At 38.3% G+C, this 10000-nt stretch overlaps 1 protein-coding gene and 1 non-coding gene across 2 annotated transcripts in view; one reads left to right on the forward strand and one right to left on the reverse strand.

The window, feature by feature from the left end:
- The window catches only part of plekhg2 (pleckstrin homology domain containing, family G (with RhoGef domain) member 2), a 97139-nt gene that overhangs the window by 15399 nt on the left and 71740 nt on the right, over positions 1-10000 (forward strand). The window lies entirely within an intron of this gene.
- Positions 2579-2670, reverse strand: trnar-ucu (transfer RNA arginine (anticodon UCU)). The gene is given in 2 exon segments: positions 2579-2617; positions 2634-2670. It is a non-coding gene; the product is annotated as a tRNA-Arg (tRNA).

The following is a 10000-nucleotide window of genomic DNA, read 5'->3' on the forward strand; positions in this document are numbered from 1 at the left end:
CAGCTTGTCAATCTACACAAGGACATCAACCAACAAAGATGGAGAATGCATCCTGAACAAGTTGAATAGCCCTGGTTCTAAAAATGCTTTTTAGTAACCCCCCCCCTTTGGAAGACAAATAAAATGAATAAATAAGAAGAACTAATAATTTCATGTTCTTCTGTTTCTCTGCAGGAATTTGTTTTAGTTGCAGTTTGTTGTAAAGAAGCTCCGACATGCTGTGATTAGTTTTTTTCTCTCTGAGAAACATCCAACCCGTTGCATCACCGTCGAACACATAATGACAGCGAGGTGCTGCTCTCTCATTACTGTATCACACGCACACGCTGGAATCCAGAATCAAATAGCATGTATTTAAAGGGAAATCCACCTTAAAACTGCATTTCACAGCTGAGATACAACATTGTTATTTATCGCAACAAAACCATCCAGGTAGACTCCGTCATTTGGTCTAATTAAAACTAGTAATAGTTATCTTTCCTTTTCCGAGATATGGTATAGAATATAGTTTAGAAGAAAAATAATCTTTAAGTTGTATTAACTGTATTCTTTTATATTTCCTTTGTATTCCTGCCCGCTCTGTCTGTAACAGTAACCTTTTTTTTTTACATTATTTAACAAACCTCTGTGAGTGAAACCTTTTGGTGTAAAGTGAAGAGAGCTCAGGCCAGACCTGTGAGGGGTCACACCTTAATGAGTCAATCATCTTTATGTTGTAAAAAAGACATGTGCAAATCCACTACTACAGACTGGTGAGTAGGGTTCTCAGAACTGACGATGAATAAGCTTAGCCCCGACCACACCTTTTGTTTAACGGTTATATCCTGTAACCCTGTATATAATCTTGACCAGAACTTACTCTGGTCAGAGAGAATTCGCCAACTTTGTTGTGAAGTGCTGTCTCCACTGCGCAGTGAATAAAGCTCATCTGAACCAGCCACAGAATTGGACCTGAAAGAAACTTTTCTCCAACAATAGAAAAATAGAAAATAAAATAACAACATCCTGTGTAGAAACTTAGCTCAAAAGAAAAACAACAAGGTCTCATTGCTGTAATCTTTAAAAAGCACTATATTGTGTGTGTTTAAAGTAATATAAATCTTAATCTCTTGTCTTAATCTTTTCTCAATTTCAAATGCTCATATCATAAATAATTAAAAGAAGAAAAACAGAAGGTTTAGACTTCTTAGCAATGAAGATTAACCAATGACGTGTTTTATACTTTTCATTTTAAAACTACCAACATTCCTCTAACTTTTGCACTAGTGATCCTTTTCTCTGTGTTTATGAGGCCTCGGCTCCCAGGGGTCCCTCCCTCTGTGTGGATTGTGTTTTTAGGGTGGATGTCAGCCAGCTAACTGTTTTGTAACAGATGATGTGTAGTTAAAGGTTTATGTTCCTGTCAGATTTACACTGGGACATGAAAATGAACATGAAAATGAGCAGGCGGCGTCGTGTTTGAAGAATCTCAACGTGTTCCAGGTGGAACAGTGGAGGTTCATCCAGGTTTAAAGACCAAAGAAATGATGACGGGGTTCCTCAGGGAACAACCGGGGGTCCTCTAAAGTTCAGTGTGATTAGTTTGAGTCTGATCAAACTGATTCTCAGCCAACAACACTGACAGCAGGGCTTGAAGCCATCAGACATATTTAGTTTGAACATGATCTTAATGTACCTGGTGCTGGTTTAAGCACCATAAAGTACATAAAGTACAATCCAGGACATCCAGTTTGAGTCGCAGGAATTTGAATTGAAAGATTTATCACGTCTGTCCAGTTCTTGTGAACGTGATATCTCAGGAACACTTTGGGGGAATTTCATCAAATTTGGAACAAACGTCCACTTGGACTCAAAGATGAACTGATTAGGGCCAAATGTCAAAGGTCAAGCTCACTTTGACCTCAAAGAACCCATTTTTGGGCATATCTCAAGAATTCATGCTAATTATGACAATTTCACCAAAATGTCTCATAGGATAGAACGATAAAGTGATGACATCTTGGACAGACGGGGATGTAAACTGTAAAACAAACATAAACTTGTTCGTTACCGCCATGCTCGTAGCGAAAAGCATATAGTTGACCCATATTCCATTCCATTTGCTTTATCCAAAGTTACTTACAACACTTTTTTTTATTCCTATAATCAAGCCTCGTACTACTTCTGCCTCCGTTGATGCTGCTGCTAACACTTCTTTTGCTATTGCTGCTGTTTGACTGACATATTGTACTTATGGATTTCAGCTTGCTGTTAGATGAACCTACCAAAGTGGAAGCGTTAGCATAGTTTAGTTTTGTAATTATTGGCTATGGGGAGAAGTCCAACTTGATTAGATTCTAATCTTATTTTGAAGAACTAACCTCACTCGATGAAACAAAATGTCATGGACTTTTCAATTTGGATGAAATGTCTGGAACCCGCATTCTCCCAATGTCCATCACGGAGCAACTTCTCTTGTTGTTGAGAACATGAAATACGGTTGATTTACTCCAAATCATTAAACCTTGACATCATATCCAATTTTTTAAACAAGCACCAGAAAGACCTTTTGGTTTGTTCAGCTTTTATGCAAAGTAATAGTCTACTCTGGTGGGACTTGAACCCACAACCTTTGAATAGCTTATTCAGTATGCTAGAAGTCCAATGCACTATCCACTGTGCCACAGAGGCCCGGTTATTTTCTGCAGCATTAGTGATCAATCAGTCAAACTCACGGGCCAGCCTCTAGGTCTGAAAATGAAAGTCAGAGCTTCCTGTGTTAAAGCTGCGTTCTCTCTCCTGTCCACCAGGGGGCGACTCCTCTGGTTGTATAGAAGTCTATGAGAAAATGACTCTACTTCTCTCTTGATTTATTCCCTCAGTAAACATTGTAAACATGAGTTTATGGTCTCAATCTCTAGTTTCAAGTCTTCTTCAATACAGCATGATGTTCATTTAGTAAATGATGCTCCATTTAGAGTCAAACAGACCATAAAGCAGGGGATGCTTTAGGGCGGGGCTACACACTGATTGACAGGTGTCTACCACAGCGTTGTCCGGTCTGGAAGTTGTCCATGTTTCTGTTTTTAAACTTTAACCATTTAGTGTGTTTTCACTTCATGAAATTTAATTCTGACATATTTGGTCTGAAAATGTTTTATTCACCAATCAGTTGCTCCAAACTGTCTCAGCTCTGGTTGCAAAAAACAAGATGGCGACGACCAAAAATACCCAACACAAGGCTTCAAAGTCGTGTCCACAAACCAATGTTCGACGTCCACTTCATATATACAGTATCTATCCTCTTCTGACTATAATCATATGCGTAATAGCAAACTTGATGAAATAATAAATAAATAAATAGAATACTACTTTAAATAGTTTACTTGAGACTGGATTCTATCACACTGACAATCGTGTTATGTTCGGTTTCAACAATCGTGAGTAATACGGTGTTGACATCACGTTACATGTAATATACCAGCAATTGCATGCATTGTATCTTGTGTGTGTGTGTGTGTGTGTGTGTGTGTGTGTGTGTGTGTGTGTGTGTGTGTGTGTGTGTGTGTGTGTGTGTGTGTGTGTGTGTGTGTGTGTACAAGAAAGAGAGGGATGGAATGAAATGCACCAAACCACATCCTGTATTTGAAGTCAGGTGAGCAGCAAACTCAAACTGGTCCTCTGAAGAAAGATACTGATTAACATCAAAACACAGTCTAAAGTCAAACAAATGTTTGATCAAACATATTTGAGTTTCAAAGTCCTCAGGGTGTTCATCAACAGAACAACACACAGAAACACGTGTTTTAGTTTCACTGGGTGATGACACACAAACACACACACACACACACACACACACACACACACACACACACACACACACACACACACACACACACACACACACAACCTGCAAATTGTAAGTACGTCTTCAGTCACTCTGTATGCGATGGGTAGATTTGTTTGATTATTTTCAGGTTTTGTTGCTTTTTGATGATTCTGCAGAAGAACTTACAAAGGTTATTTTTCATAAATGTATTCATGAGTTTTGTGTTTCTGCAATAAAACAGCTCTTCAAAGTCAAACACAGACATTCATACCGCTGAGAGCTTGTTCTCCTCCTCACATGTGAGAATTTTTCAACATCTTTCTCAGACACAATGGTGTCTGAGGATGTAATAACTGTACATTCAGTAAGGGTAACTGTCAATGATACTGTTGATGCTCACACACGCAGGTACCTGCAGGGTTAGAACAGCAGAGGCAGCAACAACACTGGACCTCTTATGTAAGTGCAGATCACACAGTTTCTCACACTTTGAACTATGCAGTTGATGAGGAGGAGATTACAAGTTCTTCCAACCCTCAATCTCTGTGGTACCCAACAGATTTCTCCTCATTGTCTGCACCACGACAACTCAACCATAGAATCACAACCAAGTATTTCCAGACATGATATTGTTGATTTACTGGTTAAGAACATGCTTTTATATACCCCAGGGTTTGAGACAAAACACAAACATAAATTCATCAAATCAGTCAGATTTATGATCGTCCGTCTGCAGTCAAAGCTCAGAAACAGATTTTGCAGCAGATTCACATGAACAAACTGATGCATTATGAATGATGTGTGTGTGTGTGTGTGTGTGTGTGTGTGTGTGTGTGTGTGTGTGTGTGTGTGTGTGTGTGTGTGTGTGTGTGTGTATGTGATATTTCATCAAAAACATTTTATTCTACATGTTTCATTTAAAATATTGCCACAAATCAGCTGTTTGTTTTAACCAGATTCTGTAAAAAACATTAAATTTCTCCTCAGTGAAACTATGAAGACATGATTGATTCATCTGAGAGCAACAGTCATGTGACAACAAATCTGTGAAACTAAGAGTGAACTTCAGGCTGAACACAGAGAGGAGAGGAGAGGAGAGGCTGTAAAAATGTAAAGAGTTCTATATATATAACACGAAGAGCTTCCATTATTTCCTTCCAATTTGTAAAAATGTTGGATATTTAGATTCCCTTGTTTTCAAATTTTTGTTTATCATGATTTATGTCATTATAACTGTGTTATTCTGCACTAATGACATGTTTGAACAAACTGCAACTAAAACAAAATCCTGCAGAGAAACAGAAGAACATGAAATTATTAGTTCTTCTTATTTATTCATTTTATTTGTCTTCCAAAGGGGGGGGGATTACTAAAAAGCATTTTTAGAACCAGGGCTATTCAACTTGTTCAGGATGCACTTCTAGTCATCATTGTTCTGTTTCCAGAGAGGAGCAGGACTTTTATTTTGAAGTGAAACGAGACCGCAGAGAGAAAAATGTGACTTGAATGAAATACTTCTTGGGGTTCAGATGGTTAACGTTCTAATGATGTTTCCATCATTCATTAACCCTTTCATTGTGTGTTTGTGTGTTAGTTTGTCCAGATTCAAACATTACATTTTCCTTCTCCTCAGTTGTTCTTTGTGAACACGTTTCTCTTTTAGCTGATTTGATGATGATGATGATGATGATGATGATGATGATGATGATGATGATGATGATGATGATGTGCTGAGGTCAGCACTATTTATAACAGGAGGATGAAGTCATGCTGGGTTTTGTCTTGGAGCAGAGCCAGAGCTGATAAGGGAGGAGGAGGGAGGATGATCTCAGCGGGGTTGAGCAGAGAGACCTCCTTACATAAATGTTTCACATGTTGGTCTCCTGAGCGAATCAGATCAGTTAAACCTAAAACCTTCTGTAACACCGAACCCAATGTGTCACATCACCAACAGCTTCACACTCAACACTGCACTTCCTTCTTTTCTCAGTAATTCAACCGCCAAGTGTGAAGTCACTCTGATGAACGGTTGTGTAGAAACTCAAAGGACACACGGACAGAAACTCTTTCCATTTGAGTCAGATTTAGGGCGGCTCGAAAACATCCAAGTTTTTGGTGCCAACGGTTTTTTTTCTTTCTGTTTAAATCTGTACTTTCTTTTATATTTTACGGTCGCAGTGTTAAACACGTGGTTGAATAAAAAAATATATAAAATATATGAATAAATCAATAATTTAAATGTATAATTAAAATTAATGAATTAAATGAATCAAATGAATTAAATGAATTCAATTAAATTAAGACTTAAAATAATAAATAAGTTTGTGTATTTAAGTGGTGTTAGTAAATTAAAATAAGTCATGGTGGGGTTTTGGTTTTGTACGTTTTTATTGCAATTATTTTTTTGATGACCCAGGCTAAACATACTCTCACCTATTAATTAGTTTAATGACGCAGGAAACATTATGAATGAACACGGTGCTGAAGACATTCTTCTAATGTCAGATGTAGAACTTAAAAAAAACACCAAACATGCTGATTTAAAACCTCGTCATGTGACTCAGTTTTGTGGTTCTTATCGACGTGTTCTGGTTAGAATCTATTTAACTGCAGGTCATGGGTTCATGTTCCCCTCTGGAAGAAGAACAGTTTATCATTCTCACACTATTTTCACATTTCCTCACTGACTCACCAGATTTAATGTTGACAGAGAAGTGAAACGTGTGAATTCCACGACTAAATAAGGCTCAAACTGCTGCTCTGAGAAACAAGAACCATGACGACGAGGTAGTGGAATGTTACGGAGTACATAGAGGTTCTTCGCTTCCATGTTCTGCTACTTTCTACTTCTTATCCACCACATCTCAAATCTAAATATTGTACTTTTTACAGCAGTAATATTAATCAAGAAACAAAGTAAAACGTTTTACTGAAACAATACTTATTTTTAATTACTTTAACTACAACGATATACTTTTTCTCTGTAAGGTCTTTTAATGCAGGGTTTGTACTTGTAGTGGAGTACTTTCACAGTGGGCTTTCACTGCAGTAAAGGATCTGAATACTGGTTAAAGCTGTTGCTGGTTTTATGAAGTATGTTGGTGGTTTTCCAGATGAAACTTCACCTCTTCATGTGGAACAAAGAACAACAAGTCTTTAAACCACAAGTACGAGTCTCTGCCACACGAACGAGGAGGTTAGCGACTTTACAACCCTGTTGGCAGCTGTTAAAGTCATTCCTGTAAGAACCTGTGCTCTTTATGAACCTCACCTAGAAGGGAAAGAAAGAACCATATAGGAAAAAGTTCTCACTTAACACTCTCTGGTCGGAATTTCCTCCCGCTGGGACGTCTGGAATTCAGGCGCTAATGAACTTTAAATACTTCTCCATCTCGGCGGCTCAGGACGGACAGGTGTGCCGTCGTCTGGCTGGAGACTGGAAATGAAATGATTACAGGGTCTCGTGAAGTCGTAACGAAGGGAAAATATGTATGATTACATTTTTAAATATGAGGCAATGTGTTTTATGAGAAGAGGAAAACGGGGGAAACAGTCAATCTGAAGTCTTATTATGGTCTGTGAAGACATGTTGGTAGCTTCATCCCTCTGCAGAGAACAGAGACAAATAAACTGTTCCAAACGCTGATTTTTCACATTTCTGTTTGTCTACCAAATCAACCCGTTCTCACTATCAACCCTTCAAATACTGAAGCACCGAGGCGCCCTTTAGCAACGCTATGAGGCAAACTAAGTTTTTAAGTAACTCCAATGAAAAGAAAAGAAAACTGATCTCTCACCCAGGAGATCGTTGTTTGTTCCCAGTTTGAAACGAGAAGTCAACCTTGCATTATTTGACTAGTAACATACGTACTGCAGTGGTTATTCTAACAAACAATAATCTTCATCTAAACCTAAGTGAGTAGTTTTGTTGTCTAAACATAACTTAGTAGTTTTTGAAGACAGAAGTTTATTTTGAAACCGTATTCATGTAACGAGCGTAAATGAACATGTGTTGCGTGTTTTTTTAAAGAAATCACACAAATTGTTGCATGAGCATACTTTGAAAGAAACACAGGACTTTCACCCAGGTGACCGTTGTGCTGGTCCTGTGTGAAACCAAAAAACAGTAAGAAAACAATTTAAATCTACAAAGTGGAGAGAAGTTTGATCTCAGTCTGTCTTGAATGCTTCCTTGTTTTTTTAAATCTGATCCAGCCGATTTTAAAAGAACTCTTACAGATGTTGGTAGGCGTGTTTTTTTAAAACTTTAGACAGAACCAGGCTAGCTGTTTCCGCCCGCTCCCAGTCTTTATGCTAAGCTAGGCTAATCACACCCTGACTCCTTCTTCAGTCTTCTCGTCTCAGCCTCAGAAAGATGCTGAATAATCGTATTTCTTTAAAGGTTGATTCTGCTGCAGCTTCATGAAAGAAAACACAGACAACTTGAAGTTCTTTATAAAAAACAAATAAAAAAGATCATTTCAAACAGGAAGTTGTGTTTTTATGCGTCAGAGCTGATGGACAGATCACATTATCTCCTTAAAGTTGCTGGTTTCACATTCAGCCACAATCATCTGGACAAAAAGAGAAGAGTTAATTGTGTCAGTCTGTGGTGATCGGATGCTCGGCTGCACACACTTCCTGTTTACTGTGAGGAAGACAGCTGCAGCTTCACGCTCCAACTGGAGAGACGCTTTCATTCAACGATCAAAAAAAAGACGCTTGACAGAAGTGGACGCTTGTTTCCTCGTTTGGTTCTCGGTGCGTTTGATTGGCTGCTGCATCGAGCTGTCTGAGTTGTGAGGGTAGAAGGAAACAGTTTGAACAGGTGTCTGGATGCACACACACTTCATCACATGTGTGTGTGAGTAGAGCAGCAGAGCAGGAAACAAAGGTAACTCTCTCCATCTGTCTTCATTTTAAGGTGCAACACAAAGAGTTTTAATCAGTGAGATAAGTTTGTTCAGCTATGAGGAGGGAGATATGGATCGATTGATCAGATGATTGACGGGTTTCTCTCTGAGTCAGCATGTGAGCCAACATGGACGACTGTCAGTTCTTGTTTTTTGTTTCTTGTGGTTGTGAAGCGAAGGCTGTGTAACTCTGGATAAAATGAGGACTACTTTCTTTCACTCTGAGTTGACGACCAGACTTCTTCTGTGTCTTCTTGAACGATAACTGATATTTTTGTCATCCTCGTCTCCTAAACATATTTTGTTGTGGATTACGTTTGCTTTTGATGTATCAGAAAAAAAGTTTGTTTATCGACAAAGACTTTCACCCAGGAGACCGCTGTTTGTCTCCCATGTGAACGTGCATGTACCAAACCAGGATGTTTTTTTACTAAAGCCTAACAAAGTCGTTTTGTAATGTGTCACATGTTTGACATGGTGTGTCTATGTAGGCGTAGGTGTCTGTGAGAGCTTGTTGGCACGGTGATGCATCAGTTCACAGCTCCTTTTATGGTCTTTTCACCTTGATGGGTTCATAATATTTGGTGACGTAGCAGGTGGTTGTTAACATCCGTTGTGTTTCCTCCATGAGCTGAAATATTCAGCTTGAAAATGAACATTTATTTGATGAACATGAGTGGAACTTTTAACCACATCATTTTACACACTTTATCAATTGATTAATTTATACATTTACTCATTTTGTATTTATGTATTTATTTATTCTTTCATTCATTTTGAACATCAGTATGAAATACAAGATGTAAACATGGGTTGGCAGAAATGCTTTTTTACATCCGTAGTAGTGTTCAATATCATCCACCCATAGTTACTGTGTTCTGTAGATAACATGTCTTCGTTCAGTGAATGCATACGATGTTTGTTAGCGATTACAATGATTACTTCAGAACTCTCCATAAAATCGTTGGAATGCAGCGTTTTTCAGTCGTTGCTAGGGTGGTTGCTATGGACTTTGCTAAACCAACGTATAGCTTGCATGTTGTTTGAATCATTGTCTTTGCCTCACGTCACCACATCCTTGAAAACTCAACAATATGACGTGTTGATGTTCAGGACTTCAGTTTGAACTGTTTTAAAGGTTTTCTTTGTTTCTCATATTAGTTTACTTTATGAATCTTTTGCTTTTGTTGGACAGTTCAATAAAGTTTCATCCTTGTTGAATCAGATCAATCTTTAAGCCTGGATTGGTTTGTGACACTGATGTACAAACGTCTTTGTC

This window comes from Anoplopoma fimbria, chromosome 1 (genome assembly GCF_027596085.1).
Source record: "Anoplopoma fimbria isolate UVic2021 breed Golden Eagle Sablefish chromosome 1, Afim_UVic_2022, whole genome shotgun sequence".
NCBI classification, from domain to species: domain Eukaryota; kingdom Metazoa; phylum Chordata; class Actinopteri; order Perciformes; family Anoplopomatidae; genus Anoplopoma; species Anoplopoma fimbria.